The sequence below is a fragment of the Grus americana genome, chromosome 2 (genome assembly GCF_028858705.1).
Source record: "Grus americana isolate bGruAme1 chromosome 2, bGruAme1.mat, whole genome shotgun sequence".
Classification (NCBI taxonomy): domain Eukaryota; kingdom Metazoa; phylum Chordata; class Aves; order Gruiformes; family Gruidae; genus Grus; species Grus americana.
This window is the reverse complement of record NC_072853.1, coordinates 128,957,496-128,982,104: the sequence shown is the minus strand read 5'-3', so window position 1 is coordinate 128,982,104 and position 24,609 is coordinate 128,957,496. Positions and strand designations below refer to the sequence as shown.

The window sequence follows — 24,609 nt, the reverse complement described above, 5'->3', positions numbered from 1 at the left end:
CTCTGTCCCTGTGCAACATTTCCTTCTGTTAGAGAATTAATAAATTTGTTTTTGAATGCGACGTGAGCAGTTTTTACCAAATCCAAGCATTCAAAAAGCAGAACCAAAAAAAGTAGAAAAATAATGAGATTTTTAAAATGTGTAATAGTCAATCTGCTTTTGAACATTGTGAGATTCCTATTTTCAACTTATTCTTAGCAACACTGGCAACCAGGAACTTAATTTTAAAAAATTATGAAAGCTGAGATTTTGCATGATCACAGATCTCCAGGTACTGGGGCTGTCAGCCAGATCAGCGAACAAAAGACACTGGGTGAAACTCTAGCGCTAAGGAACAATCAGGTTTTGGGCCCAGGTGATGTAAGTGTTTGGTGCATGCAGGAACATGTGCTGCCTTCTGGATACCAGACCTACCTTCTGGAGTTGGAGTCCAGACCTATGACAAAACAGCTTCTAGTAATTTCAACAAGTGTTCAGCTTATTAAGAGTTAGTAGCCATGAACGACAGCTGGGGTTTTGGGAAAGACTGCAGCTGGCACCTGCTCTGGCACTGCCAGGCAGGTGGCAAGGTTCAGCCCAGGTCCCCAGCACTCCCTGGTCCATTTTGATCATGTCTGTCAAGGGTGGGAACATCAGTTCAGTTTGTTTTGTTGCATTGATAGAACTAAGTGGATCCTCTTCACTGCCAGAAAGAGGGCTTGCAAATTTCCAAGGCTCTTGGCCAAGAAAATTGTATTCTACTATAAAATATTGGTCTAATTTCACTGCTCCAATCACACACATCCATCAGGTTAGATTTGGCATGTGTAGATTCATGAATCCTTGCAGGGGAGGAAAGAACTTCATGCTGACTAAATTGCACAGAACATCATTCACTAGCTGTGATCAATTGTTGATCTCAATCTGTCATCTCTGGACCTGAACGATTTTAATCTCTCTTTCAGTCTGCTTCATTATGTTGTTGAATATCTGTTTTCTTAATTTTTTGTCATTGGTAATAAGAGAACCTGTTACTTTGGAACTGTGGTCCTTTCTGATTTTTAAGAGGCAACTTTAAGAAAAAGAATTAAAAAATATGGTTGTGTCATGCATGAGTGCTGACATCTTCAATTTAGTAGAATGAATTATAATGCTCTGTTGACCTCAGGTATCTGTACTGAAGGTCTATTGTTGTGTAGAATATACATACCTGTATACTCACCTGTCTATTTGGTATGGGGCAGGGGGTGAAAATTCACTTCTAATTAATATATGAAGGAAATGGTTGATGGTTACCACTCTTGTGAAGTATTTCAGGGCATCAGTATGAAGAGACTCAGCCTACTAGTTTGGGTTATTTCTTGCAGCGCTTACGTGACATAATTAGCTCCTGGACTCTCATACACAAATAATAAATAGGAATAAAGTAGACAACCAAAACAAGATGATTACTTTGAAACTATGAAACTTTTCAAAGCTTTTATCTCACAAATAATTACAAACAGCACTTATTACATTGTACACCCTTTGAAAAAGACAAGGACGTACCACACTACTGAAGCATTTCACAGTATGCTGAAGTAGTCTAAGGCAGTTGAAATAGAAATTTTAAACCCCAGGAGAATACCTTGTACTAGAATGCTTTTAAATATTTTCAATGTTTTTTGAATCCTTTTGAGTTTTATTCCTCAGTAAAAGTAACACTTTACTGTACGCACAATGTATACATTTTCCATGAATTAATGTTTGAGGTTCGCAATTTCTAGCCTTGTAAGAAATAAAATAGATAAATTCATTAAAATCATGAAGAAATTTTAGTGAATACATGTGCTTATTTGTTTCAAAACAACGATAAAATATTTCTTTAAAGCCTGCTGGATACCTTACCTGAATGGTTAGAACAACTCTGGTGTAGAATACTACATATGAGGCCCAATTTGGAGAAGCTTATAGTGTGAAATATTTATGAAAGAAAAGTATTTCTTTTATCTGACTGGGTTACAATTTTTAATAAGTATAATCAGGAAGGGAAAGTTCATATATTTTTTGAAGACGAAATCCTTTTTACAGATAATCAGTTATGCACAATTTTCATTGCAATACAAGCAGAGGCAAATAGTTTTTCACTCGTTGCCAATCTGTTAAAATAGACACAGACAAAATTTAAGTGCTACAAGGGGGTTTTATATGCACAGCTATAATCACCTGGATATGTGCTGGAAGTGTGTGTGGAAACCTGTCTGCAATGGTAAAGGCCTGCACTTACAAATTAAGTTCTCATAAAGGCTTACCTGAAAACCTGGCCCTACTTTTCTGCCTGCTATATATGTAAAACAAGATTTCTAGTAAAGTTTTTCTTTATTAACATCCCTCATTTCAGACCTGTGTATACCAGATCTTGTCAGGATTTAAAATATAAATTTAAATTTTAAAATATCCATATAAAAATATTTTTTTGGAAATCATTCAGTTTTGCATTTGAAAACCCAAACCATTATTTTTGTGATGGAGCTGTGCCAAACCAAAGTGTCATTTGTTGAACTGAACTGAAACATTTCCCTTGTGTTTAGTTTAACATTAATTTGTATATCAGCTGCTTTGGGCCTTAGTAGGTTTTATTCTGTCATTCTTCCCTGCTGTTCTTTTCTACAGGCTCAGTTCCTTGATTAAGCTATATTTTACTTTATGCACATACTTTGCGTTCTGATTGAACCATTTCAGCAATCACAAAATGCCCCAGGACTGAGATATCCCATTGGATTTTCAGCCCAGAAAAAAAATAGGGATGAAAGTACCTTATTAAAAGGAGTGTGAGTTTTTTATGTAGTTATTAATACATTTGCAAGATTTTGTACATAGGACAAAAATTTTGGACAATTTTTAAGTTAAAAGTAAAAATCTGAACGTGGATGAAGCCCCTAAGATTTGGCAAAGTTGAAAGTGTCCTGCTGTGTTTAACTGCAGATTACCTACATATTGTTCATTAATTCCACAAAGCAGTTTTTATCTCAGTGGAAAAGCTGTATCTGGACCAATTTCTGCAGCTGGAATAGAAATTCTCAGTGCCACACAGAGGGGGAAAATCTGTTCGGTATACACCTCATAAGAGGGAATAGTCCCAAGAGGTAAAATCACACCATGATCTTTCCACATGGCTTCTGTAATGGGAATACCATAGAGTATAATTTATTGAAAGTTGCAAATATTGTGCGTAAAGCCTTGCTCAGTCAATTAGAAACTGCACCAGAGTCTTTAACCCTTAACTGCTGTACTTTGAATTGTAGAAATGTTGGCTGGAGAGAACCTCTGGGGTTTTTTAGTCCAGTCAGCTAGCTCAAGCAGGACTAAAACCAGCACTAAATTGGGTCAGACATGGCCTACTCCATCCAAGTCCTGAAAATTAGCAAGGCTGGAGATGCCTCCATCTCTTTGGGTAGCTTGTTCCAGGGCTACACTTCCCTCCTTGGAGAGCTTTGTACCAGTTTGCTAAAACATTCATGTGTATTGCACATTGGTGTTACAGGATGTGTTGTTAGGATTTCTTAGAAATTTCTACTTCTGGTTAAAAAGCTCATGGCTTGACTGTTCAAATTACAACGTCTCAATCCAGTTCAAACCCGCAAACTCTTTGCTACATACTTTGAAATCTTTTCAGCAACTGCTTCAATATTTGATTGGACTGCCTCTTTCAGCCCCGTCACATAGATAGAGATCCTAGGGTGTTAGAATGCCATATTGCATTCCACAGACATGCCATAATGATGAAAATTGCTTTTCTTTTCTTCTATAGCAGAAGCATGCCTTACATTTTTAATCTAGAAATATCTTTTGTATACATTCTTATTTTCTATTTATTTATTCTTTTTCCTACCCTTTAACAGAACAGGTGCTTGATAAAAGAAAGGTGCTCCTGCTACCAGAATAGAAAATAATTTCCATATAAAAATGAAGAAATTATTCAAGACTCTCTTCTTTCCAGAATTTCTTCCATTTTCACATACCTTGGAAAATATTCATGTGTCTTTTGCACTTTCAGATGACAGTGCTTAAAGTTAACTAGTAACTACTTTCAGCAAAAGAAATTGATGTGGAGTTGTGAGAGTATGTCATAGCATTCTACAGTTCATGAAGTTCTACACAAGCCAGATTCTGTAAAAATAATTATACCTAATTATTCTAAATAATTTTTCATTGTCAGATCTAAGATAACCATAAATAAAAATGGTGATGCTTAAGATTTCCTTATGTCATGCACTTTAAAAAGACCTGTCAGGTCTGCAGACACAGATGTTTTATTTCAGAACCGCTGTAACTTTAAACACATAGTGTGCTTTCCCATTAAGACACTAGCCGCCGCCTTTACTTTTTATTCCTTTTTTACATCAAGCCTTCATTGCATTGCAAATTCTTGTTTTGCTATTATGTTAAGATATAATCTAGACTAAAATATCCCGTTGTGGATTTTCCCCTCGCAAAAGCCAAATATATTTGGATCTCAACTTACTTGATTCAAATGGCACACATAGAAAAAAATCATATTGAAAAATGTTGCTTGGGTTGCCGATTTGAGGATTAAAATATTAAGACAAGGCAAGAGCAAGTAAAGTGTTAATACTGTTTATCAGTATGGGGCAGCATCCTGGTCCAGAAAGCAACACAGTGGCTCCTTAGGTAAGAACGCAGCGGAAAAGACTTCGACGATATTGAAAAATCTATGGAGCAAGCAAGGAGAGGATTGTAGTGAGGGTTAGCGTACTTAGCTGCTATCTAACTAGCATGGATGTTATTAGTATAGAAGACAAGGAGAAATGGATGTCATGTAGACTGCAGCAGTCCATACTGACCTGAACTGAACTCCATAGTGCCATATCATCCCCTGTGTGCTTATGCAGGCTAGGCAGATGAAAACTAGCATGGTTTTGTTGGAATTCTGCAATTTCCCTTTCATTTGTAATTAGACCTACTAAAAGAAATAGCTTTTGTGTTGAAGCATCTGCCCCTGTTTCACCAAGTTGGGAGGCTGCATTTGAAAAGGTAAAAGCTGCTGAAAATTGTCTTGATTGCTGGAGTGATGGAGATGGCAGGAGCAGGGAAGGCATCGACTGTCAGGGACCACCTATTGCATTACTCAGAGAAGACTCTTACAGAGGAATCCAGAAGTAAGCAGCCCCACAGAAGTAAGCAGATCACCGGTGGTTAAACAGGCAGTATGAAAATATGTGTAGCATGTTTCACTACTTTTATAAAAAATAAAGTCCTTAAAGTCTTGCTGTTGCAAATAAATAATATTTTCTCTTACAGATATTTTAAAGTATTGATTACCACTGTAATTGCTCCCAGGGGAATCTATTTGCGGATTCTGAGTCAGGATTGTTAATATACTCACTGTTAGGAGCAAGAAATTGCCATGTAAATAAAGTACTGAAAGACTTTAGCCTGAGTTTCTCTGATGGTGAGACCTGAGCAGGTGAGAACATCAGGGCAGCAGTGAGATTAATTTACCAGCTATGATAGGAGTTAGGTAATTAGATTATTGCAATCCCAAGCACAAATGCAGGCTGGGCAGAGGATGGATTGAGAGAAGCCCTGAGAAGGACTTGGGGGTGTTGGTAGATGAGAAGCTCAACGTGAGCCGGCAGTGTGCGCTTGCACAGAAAGCCAACCATGTCCTGGGCTGCATCGAAAGCAGCATGACCAGCAGGTTGAGAGAGGGGATCCTGCCCTTCTACTCTGCTCTTGTGAGACCCCACCTTGAGAGCTGCATCCAGCTCTGGGGTCCACAGCACAACAGGTCCATAGAAAGACATGGAGCTGTTGGAGCGAGTCCAGAGGAGGGCCATGAAGATGATCAGGGGGCTGGAGCACCTCTCCTGTGAGGACAGGCTGAGAGAGTTGGGGTTGTTCAACCTGGAGAAGAGAAGGCTCCGGGGAGACCTTATAGCAGCCTTCCAGTACCTGAAGAGGGCCTACAAGAAAGCTGGATTAGGACTGTTTACAAGGGCAGATAGTGACAGGACAAGGGGTAATGGGGTTAAGCTGAAGAAGGGTCGATTTAGATTAGATATTAGGAAGAAATTCTTTACTGTGAGGGTGGTGAGGCACTGGCACAGGTTGCCCAGAGAGGTTGTGGATGCCCCCTCCCTGGAAGCGTTCAAGGCCAGGTTGGATGGGGCTTTGGGCAACATGGTCTAGTGGAGGGTGCCCCTGCCCGTGGCAGGGGGGTTGGAACTAGATGATCTTTAAGGTCCCTTCCAACCCAAACCATTCTATGATTATGCCATACTGCATACAAGCAGACCCAAAATTTTGCTAGCAACCTTATACAGACATTATTCAAGGTTTTGTTTTATGGGTGGGGGGGTTTTTTTGCATATTTTGGTAATAAAATTTTCATTTTAATGTAATATAGATTGCTATATGGAGAAGGGTACTTATTTCTTAAAAAAGACAGGAATGTATCACCTGTAGTAGCAGCTCAAACCCTTTTTGTCATGATTTGGATTCCAAACACATAAAACCACAAAGCAGGTTTCTAACACTTTAGCTGATAGCATTAAAAAAAAAAGTCATTACCATTAATTTTACTGCAACACCACCTGGGATCCTAGTTACGGGTCAAGACCCTCTTGTCTCCATTGCTGAACTAACACAGGATAAAAAGGCTGCTCTTGCCCAAAAAGGGTAGTACACTCTAAATATAAGAAAAGCTCTAACAGATGGGTACAGACTGATGGAGCGCAGGGAAGCAAAGAGGGCATAGATAGACATGCTCTCTGCACTGAATGGACTAGAAGCACTAACCTTTCTAATTCTAAGCTTTGCTGCGAGGCATTTGATAGCCTGGAAAAGGACAGTAACAGTCAGTTTGCCTAGTGAGCAGTAACATTAAATGCTGAGACTCTTTGCGAAGTGACAGTATGACCATCTCCTTAAAGGAGATGATTTATATATATTCTAATTATATGCTTGCTAATGCTTTGCATTAGCTATATGTTTAGACTTGTTTGTTTTACCTGTAATCTAAAAATTAGATTAACATAATGCAATATTAAAAATAAGCAGTTAATTTAGTTATTAATTTCTTTTAGTTTAAGAACCCCCCAAAAATATCTTGGGCTTTGTTGTTTTTTTGGTGGGAGGGACACAAACCAGCATAATTTAAAAAAAAAAAAAAAAAAGAGCATTTGTCTTCACCTCAAATTAATTAATTACATTACAGCTGTTTATAAACTTTTCTTAGTTAAAAGAAAAAAGTTAATTAAAATAATTTGCTGTATATAGTACTTTGCATGTGTTGATTGCCACAGTCATGGAAAGTCGATATGGAAAATATCCCTATCTCCTCCTTTCAATGAAGTGGGGAAGAGAAAAAAAACCTGCTGACTTGCAAAAGCAAGAAGGATTTAAATCTCCTATGTATCCAAATATAGCCATCTGACAAATTGCTGCTGATAAGAGCTGTACATGCTTACCACAGAGAAGAAAAGTTTCCAGTACATTTCTTTTCCAAATTTACTTACTCCTTGATAAATGAGACTGAAGGAATTTATGACCTAGCTCTGCAGGAATGCAGGTGCATTTACCATTTATACCAGAGCTTCTATGCATCAGTAAGTATAAATGTTTAGAGAGTTATCATAAAATATCAAGAGGACTCTGTTCCTTGCAGATCTGCTGAGTTAGCCGTTAAAACTCTTATACATAGCTCTTATATGTAACATAGTCAGGTCTCTGCCTCAGAATAAACATATCTCTACTGTAAGGGAAATCTTTATTGTGTTATACTATGAGACTGTTTTACAAAGGTATATTGGAGGCTTCCTCACACTATTGAAAAAAGAGCTGTGCAACTGTCTGATTTGTTTAGACATCTACAGAATACCAGTGTGTCCCGGAGATGCAATCTGCAGCCTTATGTGGCAGCAAAGCAGTCAAGCAGCGTAGGGGTGAGAGGGACAAGCCACCCAAAGCCTGCCCAGTCAGCCTGCAGGGCTGGCCCACCAACCAGGGCAAACTCAGCCATCACTTCCCATTCCGCATGGCAAATGGTCCTGGAGGAAAATTCTTCCAGTAATATCCTCCATGGTCATGCAGAACACCAGCTAGCTTTTTGGAGACTGTCTTGGAGCTCCACTCAAAGGGACATGTCTCGCCCCATATCGCTCCCTTCTTTCCTCTCTCATCAGAATGTACTGTAGTTGTACACATAAAAAAACTTCTCTGAAAAGTGAGTTTTTTGCTACATGGTGAAGGAGAAACATAAGTAGCTAGTTCACATGAACTATCTACCATCTTAAGAAATATTTGGGGCTCTGACTGCGGAACTGTGTCTGGGCTGGTCCTCGGGGATTTGTCCAGCCCAGTAAAAGAAAAAAGAGCAAAACCTTACTCTGCAGACAAAAGAAGACAGGACTTCATCTAGAAGTGTTAATGTTTAATGCATGAACATAGTCAGGTTCTGGCTAGAAGCTGGGGCTTGAAATATGTACAGGTGTTGGTAATTCATGTGCACTGTGTTTTGTGGGATGTTTATCCAGCATTTTGCATTAGGTGGGAGAGCTGCAGAACTCCACCCTGTTCTTACTTGTGACTAACCAATTATTTTTAAAAAGATATCTTTCCAACATTGTTTTCTAATTAAATGCTAATATTACAAGTATTTCATATCAGGCCTATTGCTCTACCACTTAGAAGCCATGAATGGGCCAAGCAGTGATCAACCAGAGAGACTTTGAAAATCACATTATAATCCATGCATCTGTAGTGCCTTCACTAGGGTGGATTACAAGCTTCCTGCAGGATAAAAAGTGTCTCTTCTTGCACTTATGGCCTTCCAAAATGAAGATATAAATAGACCACACCTTGCTGAGGACAAGAAATTAAATGCCCCTCACAAAGGAATTTTATCCATATCTCCAAGGAGGCATGAATTTTACCCTGATAATATAGAAATTTTATTTTCTTATTCTAAGCAGTGATACTTGCAGTTTAGAGTTGAGTTTTGTCAGATAATTAAAGCTTAACTGTCAGGTTTCCAGCACTTCTGTGGGCTCAGCTGTGTTTTTGTTTTTATCAGCAACATTACAATCAGATCTTAGATTTTTTTTCTTTTTTTAATCCCTTTATAGAACATCTCTTCTTCCTGAAACTACTAAGTTCATTGAATATTTATTACACCATGAAAACTTCATTTTCAGTGAGCACAATGGGTCAATATCTTGTTATGACTTTGTCGAGTTACATGAGTTAAAGCTCTACAAAATGTAATTATTTCTATGATAGCTTCTAAGTATATATTCAATTAGAAATACAACAGCCACTTTATTAGCAAAGGGTATTAGTCAGCCTTACAAAAGAATTACATAGGATGTCACTTTTCAAATTAAATTAATTTTTGGTAGACTTAACAAAGGTTAAGCTTGTATCTAAAAATGCTGTAACCAAAGGGAGTATGCATTTAGTTTTGAAAACTCCATGGGTTTTAAAAGTCTTTAAAACATCTGTCTCACTGTATGTCTGCAGATAGTTAAAAACTTTCGCTAAGCATCTAGGGAAAGACATAGCTTCCTCTAGATCAGCGTCCAAGAAGAAAAACAGTCAATGTATCTGCAAAGGATACTCCATCATTTAAGGCAAGCATTAAAAAGGAACCAGATATGAGGGTAACCATTTCACTTATGTGCCTTTGACTACAGAAGTTGGTGTATCTTGAGTGTGCAAGCTTCATGGAGCAGTGGGGCATACATTTTTTGTTTTCTGACTGTGCTCTGTCCAAGTTCAAACTTTCTCTGGATGATATTACAGATGCTAAAAAATTTGAGTAGAATTCCCAAAGTCTGCAGAGGATTATAGTTTCATCTGACATATGTTCAAATCCTGATTTTTTTTTTATTTGATCCATAGAAAGAAATTAACTAGATGTAAAGATATGGCCTAGATCTCAGCACGTTTTTGCCTTGGATTTTGGCACATGCTCATCTCTTACTTCATTTGTTAATTTTGGAAGATCCTAAAATTTGCTGTTCATAAATCTTCATGTATAATTTTGGAGAGAAGATGTCATCTCATCATTCACAAAATAACACAGGATTACAGATTGGTAGGAGTTGGAAAGAATCTCTGGAGATCATCTAGTCCAACCCCCCTGCTAGAGCAGGATCACCAGGAGCAGGTTACACAGGATTGCGTCCAGGTGGGTTTTGAATATCTCCAGAGAAGGAGACTCCACAGCCTCTCTGGGCAGCCTATGGCAGTGCTCTGTCACCCTCACAGTGAAGAAGTTTTTCCTCATGTTGAGATGGAACTTCCTGTGTTCCAGTTTGTGCCCGTTGCCCCTTGTCGTGTCACTGGGCACCACTGAGAAGAGTCTGGCCCCATCCTCTTGACATCCATCCTTTAGATATTTATAAGCATTGGTGAGATCCCCTCTGAGTCTTCTCTTCTCCTCTCCAGGCTAAACAGACCCAGCCCTCTCAGCCTTTCCTCATATGAGAGATACTCCCATCCCCTAATCATCTTTGTAGTGCTCTGCTGGACTCTCTCCAGTAGTCCCCTGTCTTTCTTGAACTGGGGAGCCCAGAACTAGACACAGAACTCCAGATGTGACCTCACCAGGGCAGAGTAGAGGGGAAGGATAACCTCCCTCAACCTGCTGGCCATGCTCTTAATGCACCCCAGGACATCATTGGCCTTCTTGGCCGCGAGGGCACACTGCTGGCTCATGGAGAGCTTGTTGTCCACCAGGACTCCCAGGTCCTTCTCCGCAGAGCTGCTTCCCAGCAGGTCAGCCCCTAACCTGTGCTGGTGCTTGGGGTTATTGCTCCCTAGGTGCAGGACCCTACACTTGCCTTTATTGAATTTCATTAGGTTCCTCTCTGCCCAACTCTCCAACCTGTCCAGGTCTGGCTGAATGGCAGCGCAGCCTTCTGGTGTATCGGCCACTCCTCATGCTTTTGTATCATCAGCAAACTTGCTGAGGGTACACTCTGTCCCCTCATCCCGGACATTAATTAATACGTTAAACAAGATTGGACCCAGTACTGACCCCTGGGGCACACCACTAGCTACAGGCCTCCAACCAGACTCAGCGCCACTTATCACAACCCTCTGAACTCTGCCATTCAAGCTTTGTTTCTGAGACTGGTATGGTTTTGAATCTCTCAACTATTTTTCTTCGAATTTTAAAATATTACATTTTTTGTCATTACCATTGTTTGCAAGCTCCCCACAATATGATGTTAATGATTTCACATGGAGTTGTGAATGGTACATATAGCACTTACATGAATGAAGGCTTTATTTTGCTTTATGCCTTAGGCTTTAGAGATGAACGTCTCAGATTTGAAGCATGAAATCTTATAAAATTTGTCCTCCTCCCTCTAAAGATTTTTTCTACTTAACAGAAAGAGACATAGAGTACTTGATAGAAAAGGGGTCATTTTCTTCCCTCTTTGATTACATATTAAAGGGATTTTTTTAGTGTTTTGTATTGTCTATAATGTGGGCATTCAGCAAGCAAAAGTGTATAAAATTTTATATATATCTGTAGAAAATGTTCTGCAGTTTCCATCATGGTCATACACACATGCCTCACTTCTGTTGGCACTTAGAAGTCCACTGAGCACAGAGGTTAAGTACAATCTGCTTGTACAAGGTTAACATAATTAACTCTTCAATATCTGGATAAGCTGGTGCAATGAATCCACCAGATGGTACCAAGGATTATGACCCAAAGAAAAATGGGGGAAAATATTAAAATAGACATAAAGTAGATTTAAAAATATACAGTTTGTGTGTCACAAAGGAAAGAGAGAGCTGACGATATGAACTGCAGAGGGTAGATACCTCTGCCATGCATAGATCTGAAGCACTGATCCCCATACTTGCTGCATGTATGGCAGGTCCCTGGCAACATGGCTGGTGCCTGGTCTCTGGTCCCAGGGTCACAGTGAGCAGTCTTGAGTGGCTTTGGCCAGAGAAGTTGTGGATGCCCCCTCCCTGGAAGTGTTCAAGGCCAGGTTGCTTTGAGTAAGCTGGTCTAGTGGAGGGTATCCCTGCCCATGGCAGGGGGGTTGGAACCAGATGATCTTTGAGGTCCCTTCCAACCCAAACCATCCTACAATTCTATGATATTTGTTTTCTTTCTCATTTTAGATGTCCACTGTTTGCAGGAAAGTGTGTTAGCAAAATAAAGACCAAGGAGAGTAGGTTAATGCTAACAGTTTCTCATTGTTATGCAGCCATTATGCTTATATCTGTTGTACTAATATTGAAGTCTTTCTAGTCTAAATTTCATGCAATGCCACTTAACTTTTACTTATTTGGAATGTTAGCTAATTCTGCTCTTCAAATATAGCCTCTAGGCCAGAGCTGTTCCTTTGTAGCCTGTACTTGTTCACATGTCGTGTAGATGCACCTCAGGTTTCCTCTTACACATACAACATTTATTTATTATCTTGTCATGTATTTTAATATTGTGCAATTATGCCATTTGGGCACTCATGATGGAGCTGCATTTTCATACTCCTTGGACCTGCAGGTGTACGACACCTTCAGGACTGTGGGGGTTTCTATTTTTAGTACATATTTTTTCTAATCTGTGTGAAAGAAAAGCCTGGTTTGTGTTTTATTTGTGACCTGATACAATAAGGTCTGCCACATTTACAGTTGTCCCAAAGCAGTGGTTAAAAGTATGATTGCTCCTGTCATCTCTGGGGGTCTTTAATCCTTAAACCATCTGCTCCAGTACCTGGGAGCGTCTTCTAACATGACAGGCAAAATTCAATCGTAGATCAAACCTGTAAGCAAATGATCAGGTTTTGTGACAATGAAAGGATAACAGCAACATTCCATGGGATTAAGTAGTAGGAATGGTGCTGTGTAGTGTATTAATAGTTTGGGGATAAATGCAAATGTCTTAGCAGGAAAAAACTGCAGATGTCAAAAATACTTTGGCTAGACAGGGATTAAAATGACTTTGAGAATCTTGAAAAGAACTCAAATACCTTAAATGAGTAATCACCATGAGAATAGAGGCAATGATTATTCAATAATGCAGAGTCATGCACACTAGAAGTAGTAAAACAATTTGGTCATCTTACATACCTCTGAATTTTGAATGCATTGTATCAGCCAGAAACAACTAGAGACTAACTGTGGAAAATTCTTTGGAAGCAATCTTAAAAGCAATGCTAATGTTTTAATGTCTACTGAATGAGAATTAAGGTTTGGTAAGGTAGAATATAATCATTGTACTGTTAATTAAATGATGGTATGATCATATTTAAAATACAATATTAGTTCTAGTGTCCCCTCCTTAAATTATCTTTATGACATGAAGAAGCACATTCTGAAGAAGCAACATTGGAAGTTGATGGAAGTGATTCGGACATATAAAATCTATATCACAGAGACTGTAATCACAAGTGCTTTTACCTAAAAAGAAGGGAATTCACTTACATGTTCTATCTTAGCAACTGTCTTGCCCTAAGCTTTATTTTTTAAAGGTTAATATTTCAAGGAAAGAGAGTAAAGATACAGGCTAACACCTTGGCTTCATTGAGATCAGTGGGATCTTTGCAACAGTTTTCACCCATTTAAAATTGAAATACAAGATATCTTTTGCAGACTTGAGTGTGGAGCTATGTAATGAAGGGGCGGTGTGATTTCCCATGCAAACCTACAGGTCCTGCCTGACTCTAGATATGAAATGAGGGGCTGTCAGCAGTGACTAGGGACTGCTGCAGTGAGGGCTAACATAGCTCTCAGGGCATATGGTAATTTTCATTAAAAATTTCATTCCAGTGAAGAAGAATCTAATTTCTCTTGTATACTTTTTTCTTTTCCTTAATGTCCCTAAACTATTCACTGCAACACGCATTACAAGGCATAAAACATACAGACTACTGTGTTAAAAATTATAATCTATTTTTATCAGAAGGCTGTATGTGCTGCAGTTCAGGACATTTTTTTATTATTATTTTTCACTGTTTGGTGAATTATTTATACTTTTCGTCTTTTGTTCTCCAGTATTTCTAGGTTTTGTTTGTTTTGGGATGGTTTTGTATTGCCTACTATTTCATAAGGTACAGTTTTAGGTTTTAGAGAAGTATAAAGAAGACATGGCATCTAATAAAGCCATTGCCATCTTACTCAAACATAGCCCTTAAAGATAACCCACACTTCACAGTGTCCGCTAGTTTACCCCAGCATTACTCATTACATATTCTCCTTCCCTATTATTAGCATAACATTGCTGGCCCTAAATGAGGTTCGAATACTGTTTAAACACAAAAAGGTGACGATGAGGGAACAGGTAGGCTTTCCCACCTTAGCATTACCCCTAGGAATACTTAAAGTCCCTGAATTTGATATGGAACCACAGCTGAGAGAAGGTGGGCCTTTGTCCCACCCTTTCTCTTCTAATATCATTGCCACTGGTCTATTGGGGAACCATTCCTGCTTTCAGGCATTCAGGGATGCTCTAAGAGATACTCTTCATCCATTCCTCTGCACTTCCTCACACCGTAGTCCAAAATAAACCAGGGAGTTTTGGTCTACTGTTTAACTGGCAAAAATATATGCCTGTTTTATAGAATAAATGGTGTAGTTAATTAAAACATTAGAAAATGTAACCATTTTCTAAGTTGTTGAAATGAAGTACCAGACACCATTTTGTTAAGTGTCTGACATATAAGGAAAAATCTAAGGAGCAGTATAGCATGAATCTGCAAATTATAGGGAGTGATGTGCCTGCTTGCAATGCAGTGCAAGCACCAAATTGAGGCAAGACCGAGTTTCTGGATGTCCAGGAAATGAGATAATGTGTTTTGCATCTGATTATAAAGTAAATCACCTATGGATGCTTAAATGCTTGTTTATGTTTCTGCTAGTGCTTCAGCGCTTCCCAGGTACAGGTAAATGAAACTCGCTACAGACTCTTTCAGCAATATTCAAAGTAGCCTAATGGAGCTAGACATCCAATTCCTACTGACTTGTCCAATGGGACTTGATTACTTAAGTGCTCTTTTTCCCTTTGAAAAATCTTCCTCTTAATTATGCTAATTGGTGCCTTTAAATGTTTTCAAAGCCACAGAGCTGTGTCTAGATAATGCTAATTCAGAACCAGGCCAGATTCATAATGTTAAATTCTAGGAAGCGTCCTCTGACTACAAGGTATATTTATTTCTCCCTTTTTCCCTGAGGGCAGAAATTAACTACTCAAGTTCACCAGAGAATCTACTGAGAGCTGTTACCTACAGAAACCAAAAAAAGTAAAAGGCATCAGTCAGTCATGCTATCTCGTGACTATATTCATTGGCTACTGAAAGTATATACATCCAACTGTACCTTGTCTCTACCCCAAAATGGAAAAAAAATGTAGTGCTATCAACAAAAATCTGAAAAGTATAGTTGCTCTGGAAGATCTTGCAGCATTTTATATACTTTGGCTCAAACTTCATCCTATATAGTTTCTACAAAAGGTCATGATTAGGATCATCTCTAACGGCCAAAATAGAAATGAGAAGCTGTAAACATGTCCTTATCTACAAATCAGAGGAATATATTTATTGGTTTTTCACTTTCAGATATAGATTTTCTTTTCTAAATCTCATGGGTCTATCTAAAGAAAGTCACCTAATAGCTTTTCTTTATATAGTGGACATTTTTTTTGAGCAATTGTTAGCAATTTGCTAAAATTCGTTGTGGCACAGTGATAAGCCATTCATCTTACTGATTAAGATCATTTGTCTGACCAAAAGTTATGCCACAGAACTGGGCACAGAGTTCTGAACTGACGTGGTTCAGCCCCAGCCGGTAGCTGGGTGCCATGCACCACTCACTCATCCCTCCCCTGGCGGGCTGGGGAGGAGAACGGAAAAAACAACGGCAAAGCCTCGAGGGTTGGGATAAGGGCAGGTTACTGGGACAGCAAGGGAGAGGGAAACAATCAACAACAGTGCTGATAACAGATATTCACAATGGGTGATAACAAAGAACAATTTACCGATCCGACAGACCGACCGGACGCTCAGCCTGTCCCAGAGCCACGCCGAACCCGCCCCTGCCCGACTGGCCCCCTTTTATGGTGAGCATGACGTCACATGGTATGGAATAGCCCCCGGCCAGCTTGGCTCACCTGTCCTGGCTCTTTGTGAAATTAACTCTATCCTTGCCAGAACCAGGACATTATCCACCGCTTATTCCATACCATCTACGTCATGCCCAGATTATTTCACAGATCTCATTCCCTTAACTCTACGGGCTATCGCTCTAAAATGCCTGTCAAGTTCATTTAGTCCATGGCTTTTGGGTTCCATCTGCCATTACAGTCTCTCAGAGCAGGAGCAATGGTGCGTGCTACTGGATTGTTGCACGCTACATCCAGAGTTTTCACGGCCGGTGTATCTGGTGTGGTCCATGATCACAGTCTGGATGTCAAAGATGTGATTTTTTTTAATGAAGTTCCTGGGCACCAGTTGAAGTCAGTTCTAGTTCCATCATCATGGCACTTTGTTCAGTTTCAAAGTCCATCCTTCATTAGTTTTGGGTGATTCTTATGGTCATACCATTGATACAGTATATAGCTATTAATATCATACAATTTGATTTATTGGCTGTTTTCACCTAAAATCAAATCCCCTTGGGGTACACACCGGACTTCCCCATCCTTTCTCATCACCCACCAAGTGCACCCTGGTCCCTGAGCAAAAGCAATCCCATAGATGGGCTTGCCTTTGCCTGAAGCGGAGATAACCCAAACTGTTTTACCCAACATATTTTTCATGCGCACTACAGGAACTTTATCCCCTTCTACTGGGCATGGAAATTTTGATTGGGCAGGGCCAGCTCGATTGGCAGATCCCCTAGTGTTAACTAACCAGGTGGCCTTTGCTAAATGGGTGTCCCAGTGTTTGAGGGTCCCACCACCCATTGCTCTCAGGGTAGTTTTTAGCAGTCCATTGTAACTTTCAATTTTCCCAGAGGCTGGTGCATGGTAGGGGATGTGATACACCCACTCAATACCATGCTCTTTGGCCCAGGTGTCTATGAGGTTGTTCCAAAAATGAGTCCCATTGTCTGACTCAATTCTCTCTGGGGTGCCACGTCGCCACAGGACTTGCTTTTCAAGACCCAGGATGGTGTTCCGGGCAGTGGCATGGGGCACAGGATATGTTTCCAGCCATCCAGTGGTTGCTTCCACCATTGTAAGAACATAACACTTGCCTTGGCGGGTTTGTGGGAGCGTGATGTAGTCGATTTGCCATGCTTCCCCATATTTATATTTCAACCATCGGCCTCCATACCACAGAGGCTTTACCCACTTGGCTTGCTTGATGGCGGCGCACGTTTCACATTGATGGATGACCTGTGAGATGGTGTCCATGCTCAAGTCCACCCCTCGATCACGGGCCCATCTGTATGTCGCATCTCTTCCTTGATGGCCCGAGGTGTCATGGGCCCACCGAGCTATGAACAATTCACCCTTACGCTGCCAATCCAAATCCACCTGAGCCACTTCAATCTTGGCAGCCTGATCCACCTGCTGGTTATTTTGATGTTCCTCTGTGGCCCGACTCTTGGGTACGTGGGCATCTACATGACGTACCTTTACAACTAGCTTCTCTAGCCGGGCAGCAATATCTTGCCACAATGGGGCAGCCCAGATGGGTTTGCCTCTGCGTTGCCAGTTGTTTCGCTTCTACTGCTGTAACCACCCCCACAGGGCATTGGCCACCATCCATGAGTCAGTATAGAGGTACAGTGTTGGCCACTTTTCTCTTTCAGCAATATCTAAAGCCAGCTGGATGGCTTTCACCTCTGCAAACTGCCTCGATTCACCTTGTCCTTCAGCAGCTTCTGCAACTCGCCGTGTAGGACTCCATACAGCGGCCTTCCACCTTCGATGCTTTCCCACGATGCGACAGGACCCATCAGTGAAGAGGGCATATGGTTTCTCATCTTCTGTTAGTTTATTATAGGGTGGGGCTTCTTCAGCACGTGTCACCTCCTCCTCTGGCGACATTCCGAAATCTTTCCCTTCTGGCCAGTCTGTGATCACTTCCAGAATTCCTGGACGACTGGGGCTTCCTATTCGAGCCCGCTGTGTAATCAGTGCAACCCACTTACTCCACGTAGCATCGGTTGCATGATGTGTAGAAGGAGCCTTCTCTTTGAACATCCAGCCCAGCACTGGCAGTCGGGGTGCCAAGAGGAGCTGTGCTTCAGTGCCAATCACCTCTGAAGCAGCTCGAACCCCTTCATAGGCTGCCAATATCTCCTTTTCTGTTGGAGTGTAGCGGGCCTCAGATCCTCTGTATCCCCGACTCCAAAACCCCAGGGGTCGACCTCGAGTCTCCCCTGGTGCTTTCTGCCAGAGACTCCAGGTAGGGCCATTCTCCCCGGCTGCGGTGTACAACACATTTTTTACATCTGGTCCTGCTCGGACTGGCCCAAGAGCTACGGCATGAACTATTTCCTGTTTAATTTGTTCAAAAGCTTGTCGTTGCTCAGGGCCCCATTTGAAATCATTCTTCTTCCGGGTTACGTGGTAGAGAGGGCTTACTATTAGACTGTAATTCGGAATGTGCATTCTCCAGAAACCCACAACACCTAAGAAGGCCTGTGTCTCCTTTTTGTTGGTTGGTGGAGACATGGCTGCTATTTTGTCGATAATATCCATTGGGATCTGACGCCGCCCATCATGCCACCTTATTCCTAAAAACTGGATTTCCTGCGCAGGTCCCTTCACCTTACTTCGTTTTATGGCAAAGCCAGCCTGCAGCAGGATTTGGATTATTTTCTTCCCTTTCTCAGAAACTTCCTCTGCTGAGTTGCCCCATACAATGATGTCATCAATGTATTGCAGGTGCTCTGGGGCTTCACCCTTTTCTAGTGCAGTCTGGATCAGTCCATGGCAAATGGTGGGGCTGTGTTTCCACCCCTGGGGCAGTCGATTCCAGGTGTACTGGACGCCCCTCCAAGTGAAGGCAAACTGTGGCCTGCACTCTGCTGCCAAAGGGATCGAAAAAAATGCATTAGCTATATCAATTGTGGCATACCATTTGGCTGCCTTTGACTCCAGTTCATATTGAAGCTCCAGCATGTCTGGCACAGCAGCACTCATCGGCGGTGTGACTTCATTCAGGCCACGATAGTCTACCGTCAGCCTCCACTCTCCATTGGACTTCCGCACTGGCCATATGGGACTGTTAAAGGGTGAGCGGGTTCTGCTGATCACTCCCTGACCCTCCAGTTGACGAATTAGCTCGTGGATGGGAACCAGGGAGTCTCTGTTGGTGCGGTATTGCCACCGGTGCACAGTTGTGGTAGCAATTGGCACCTGTTGCTCTTCAACCCTCAGCAACCCTACAACAGAAGGGTCCTCCGAGAGACTGGGCAAACTAGACAATGGTTCAATTTCCTCTGCTTCCAAAGCAGCTATTCCAAAAGCCCACCGGTAGCCTTTTGGATCTTTGAAATACCCTTTCCGGAGGTAATCTATGCCCAGGATGCACGGAGCCTCTGGCCCAGTCACAATGGGGTGCTTTTGCCACGCATTCCCAGTTAGACTTACTTCAGCCTCCAACAGAGTCAACTGTTGGGATCCCCCCGTCACACCAGAAATAGATATCGGTTCCACCCCTTCATAGTTTGATGGCAGTAAGGTACACTGTGCACCAGTGTCCGCTAGGGCTTTGTACTCTTGTGGGTCCGATGTGCCAGGCCATCGGATCCACACAGTCCAATAAACCCTATTGTCCCTTTCCTCCACCTGGCTGGAGGCAGGGCCCCTCTAATCCTGCTCATCATAGTCACTATTCACCTCTTGCAAAAAGGACTTAGAAGTTCCTTCAAGAGGATCATAAGTATGATCGGGCCTTTCACTTGGTCTGGGGGGCTGCCGGGTGGAAACTGGAGCGGCATTCTTTCTGGAAGAGTCCCTTTTTACAGCTGTCTTGCCTTGTAGCTCATGTACTCGTGCCCGCAGGGTTGAGGTAGGCTTCCCATCCCATTTCCTCATGTCTTCTCCGTGGTCACGCAGATAAAACCACAGGATATCTCGTGGTGTGTATGCTCTATATCCCCTCTCTGGAGCAGAAAAACGCTTACTCCTAACAGCTGCAATACGGGTCTGTATAGATGGGGAGTAAGATATATCCTCTTTGAGTTGCCGGACGTCCTGGGACAGTTTCTCCACAGCCGAGATGAGGGAGGAAGAAAGGCTCTCTTCATATTGCCGGAGTCGGCCAGCCACTTCGTCCACTGTGGGTGCCTCTTCACTTTTCCAGTCGATGACTGCCAGTGAGTTGGCGTACGATGATGGTGCACTTCGTACAAATTTTCGCCACATGGGTCGGGTACACTGGACTTCATCGGGGTCTGTGGGCAACTGTGCATTGTCCGGATCATAATAAACCATCTCCCGCACAGCTAATTCCCTCAGATATTGGATACCTCTCTCCATAGTGGTCCACTTGCCTGGCCGACATACATCATCTTCGCTGAAAGGATACCTTTCCCTCACACTTGACAGGAGTCGCCTCCAGAGGCTGAGGGCCTGTGCCTTCTTCCCAATTGCCTTGTCAATTCCCCCTTCCCTAGACAAGGAACCTAGCTGCTTGGCCTCCCTGCCCTCCAGTTCCAGGCTACTGGCCCCGTTATCCCAGCAGCAGAGCAGCCAGGTAATAATGTGCTCCCCTGGAAGGCGGCTGAAATCTTTCCGTATATCTCGCAGCTCACTCAGGGACAGGGATCGGGTGATCACTTCTGGTTCTGACTCTTCTTGTTCTCATGATGGTCCCGATTCATCATCATCTTTCACTAAGCGAACCGATTTCCTTGTGTATTTCTTTTTGTGTATAGGGGCGACTGATACTGGTATGGGTTGATCTTTTGGCTCGGCTACAGTGCCTGTTGCGGGGGTTTGGGTAGCTACGGTGCCTGTTGCGGGGGGCCTGGGCAGCTGCGGGGCCTGTTGCAGGGGTTTGGGCAGCTGCGGGGCCTGTTGCAGGGGTTTGGGCAGCTGCGGGGGGCCTGTGGGTCTGCTCTCTCCCTCTGGGTGGTGCTGTCTACTCTCAAGCAGTGTTTGATAGATTGTGGCCAGGGCCCAGCACAGTGCAGTAAGTTGCGTCTCCTTAGAATCCCCACAGCATTTTCCTTTCAAATATTCTACCATTTTATCAGGGTCTTGCAATTGTTCGGGAGTGAAGCTCCAAACCATTGGGGGTGAGGAGGTCTCTAGATACCCACCCATAGTCTCCCACATGCCATGCCAACCCTGACCATTCAGCCTTGGGGAAGATCCTTGGGTGTTATTCTTGAAACAATTTTTGCTAACCCTGAACAGGAGTTGGAAAGCATGCAGGAGACATAGCAATAGGAATATACTGGCCTGAACATTCCAAGGGTATTCAAAATTCTCAAAAATTGCTGTAACCAACCAAAAGGGAAAAGGGGAGGTGAAAGTGTGAGAGAAGGTATCCCCCCCTGTCTTTCCCATAGATTGGGTGCAATTATTAATCAGTTCTGAAAGATACTGACCGAGGTACGGGCCTGACAACAATGCTACATACAAGTACCAGCTCAGACTCATGACCATCGATGATATCTTATCATAAGTCATTATCACACAATACAACAACATGAGAACATACACCCCTCTCCCAGAGATGATAAACAGCACCACAGGGATTACATAGAGTAAACACGGGTTTACAGACCAGAGCCATGTGACCAAACAGAACATCATTATGACCAGCAACTGTTTCAATAACATTATAGATGCTTATAACAACTTTGTTTTAACACACTTGGGTCAAACTTGTCGTTATCACAACCCTTCGAGCCCCACGTTGGGCGCCAAAAAGGACTGGCGTGGTTTAGCCCCAGCCAGCAGCTGGGTGCCATGCACCACTCACTCACCCCTCCCCCGGCGGGCTGGGGAGGAGAACGGAAAAACAACGGCAAAGCCTCGAGGGTTGGGATAAGGGCAGGTTACTGGGACAGCAAGGGAGAGGGGAACAATCAACAACAGTGCTGATAACAGATATTCACAATGGGTGATAACAGAGAACAATTTACCGATCCGATGACCGACCGACCGACCGACCGACCGGACGCTCAGCCTGTCCCGGAGCCACACCAAACCCGCCCCTGCCCGACTAGCCCCTTTTTATGGTGAGCATGACGTCACATGGTATGGAATAGCCCCCGGCCAGCTTGGCTCACCTGTCCTGGCTCTTTGTGAAATTAACTCTATCCTTGCCAGAACCAGGACATGAACTCATCTCAGGTACTGGTGTCCTGGCCAGAAGTTAGCAACTCTAAAATACTATTATTGTATTTGGTACTTTGGTAGTAGAATTAGAAATATTATAAGGACTTCTGCTGTTTGATACAATGTAGGCATTTATTTTTCTACCTTACCTTTACTAGCAGTAATGCATCCTTTAGGAACAATGACGTTTCAGTAGGCTTGGGTTTTTTGCTTGATAACCTTGAACGTAAAGTGTGCTGTAAAGGAGAAACCGTTTTACATCTATCAATGAAAGAATGGAGTCATCCACTTTTTCTGGCTAGCATTGAAAATGTATTAGTCTGAAAGTGAGGCTCATAATGTTTCATATAAAGTTACCGTAGGTAAACTCAATTCTTTTTTTGTTTGATAGCTGAATCTGAGGTGGAGAAACTTGCAATCAGTTGCAATATGACCACCAGGAGCAATGAATGTGAAATTCATTGAGATAAAAAAAGGCAGAAAAAATGGGAATACAGAGACCAAGAACCAGTGGCTTTTAGAAGACTTCCAGAAAGAGATTTTCTCCAAAGAGGCATTATTTCAGTATTGACACATCAGTTCCAGTTATTTAAAATAACTTATTTAATTTGCTTCAGTTTTATACTTCTTCATATGACTAGAATACTTTCAAAACCTGATGTTGAACTTTATGATTTTATTTCTTAACATTAGGTTTACATTGATTTTTTTTTTTAACTCTATCTACTCTCTGCCAGGGGTTTTCTTAGGTTTTTGTTCTTTATTCTTTAATGTGTGGGATTACATTCCCTAACATGAGCATAGGAATGAAATCTGCCATATAAAGATCCATATAATTGTTGAGGAAATGTAGTGTAATCTCAGAAAAGCAGTAGTACACAGAGAGAGGACTGGTATTGGTTCAGGCTTTTTTTTTTTTTTTAGCTTTGCTTTTCTTTCATTTTAAATCATTAGGAGCCACAAGTATAAAATAGCATCATGTGATTAATACTTTCTATCAAGGCAAAAATCAAGGAGATTTTCATATGCTTTCTCTTCTGTTGGCAAGGTAAACCAGCCCACTCAGTAGTGCCGTCTTATGACAATGCAGACCACTTTCACTTATACTTTTGATTAAGTTCACTGGCCTGCATGGAGTGAGTCGGCAGGGTCACGGCTAGCCCTTATGCTGTCATTACCCAGCTCTTCTGGCTTAGCTTTTTCTGTAGGAGAGAGTGCGAGAGATTATGGAGCTGAGGATGGTAGCATCCATGGCTCACAAGTCTACTGTAGGTGGTAAACTCTTATAGATTTTTCCCCAACTTGATTGGAAGTGCTGGGACAGATACTTTAAATCTGCCCCCTACTTTTGCAGATATTCTGTACAAGGGGATTCCCCTCAGTTCATACTTGGATTCATCCAAAATGAAGAAATGGATGCTGACTGAAGTGGAGAGACAATAAGCTTCAGGAGGTGATTCAGTCCGTCAGCTGTCAGCTTACAACAGGGGGACCCCCAACCAATTTTTCTGAAATAAAATGCTGCCTGCCAGGAATATGTGGGGTTTTTTGGCAGTTCTGGCTGAATATCCAGGAAAGATTCCCATTCTCCCAAGAAAACTGCTTAACAGCAAAACTGTGCACACAAATTAATTTTTATCATTTTTTTTCCTATCTTGCTTTTTGTGAAGAATTGTGTTTATGCAATTCATTCAGGTTGTTTGTTTTCCTTTTCCAAAAAAGAAACTGCATAGTTTTTGTTTCTTTGGAGTTTTTCTGTTGGTTTGTTGTTGTTTTTTAAATATCTGTGAGGCAGTAGCTAATTTTACTTTCTCTAGCACACATAGACTCATTTAGCAAAATGAAAGGAACAATTAGAACAGAAGGAACAAAAATGAACAATTTAGAAAATACTTACTGAAGCATCTTTAGAAAATTATTTCTGGTTTGTAAGTTATGTTTAGTTGTTTGACTCTTTTCTACTGTAAAAAGCTCTAAATATGTAATTATTATTATAACAATTTAGTCTTAGAATCTCAAAAAGCTTTCCAAGCATTAATTAATGGAAAGAATCAAATCGGTATTGCATTCTTACTGCAGTATTATTAGGTGATGATTTTTTTCTTTTCAGTGCCTTAATGGATTTTGTGAATTATCTAATTAGACCTGCAATATGCAATTCAAAAATCACTTGATTTCCATACTGAAATACAGTTCTTGTCATAAAAAGTCATGCATAAATAAAAGTACTCCAGGGACACAATCCTTTACATGTTGTATAAATTCCTGCAGTTTCATGTTCTTTTTATTCTTGGAATTGTGTGAAGAATGCAGTGTCTTCTAAATAAATATTTTCTAGAATTGTTTTGTCT

At 41.5% G+C, this 24,609-nt stretch overlaps 1 protein-coding gene across 1 annotated transcript in view; it reads left to right on the top strand.

Annotated features, from left to right (window-relative positions):
* Positions 1-24,609, top strand: part of KCNH8 (potassium voltage-gated channel subfamily H member 8) — a 204,338-nt gene that overhangs the window by 129,620 nt on the left and 50,109 nt on the right. The gene's annotated exons all lie outside the window — the stretch shown is intronic.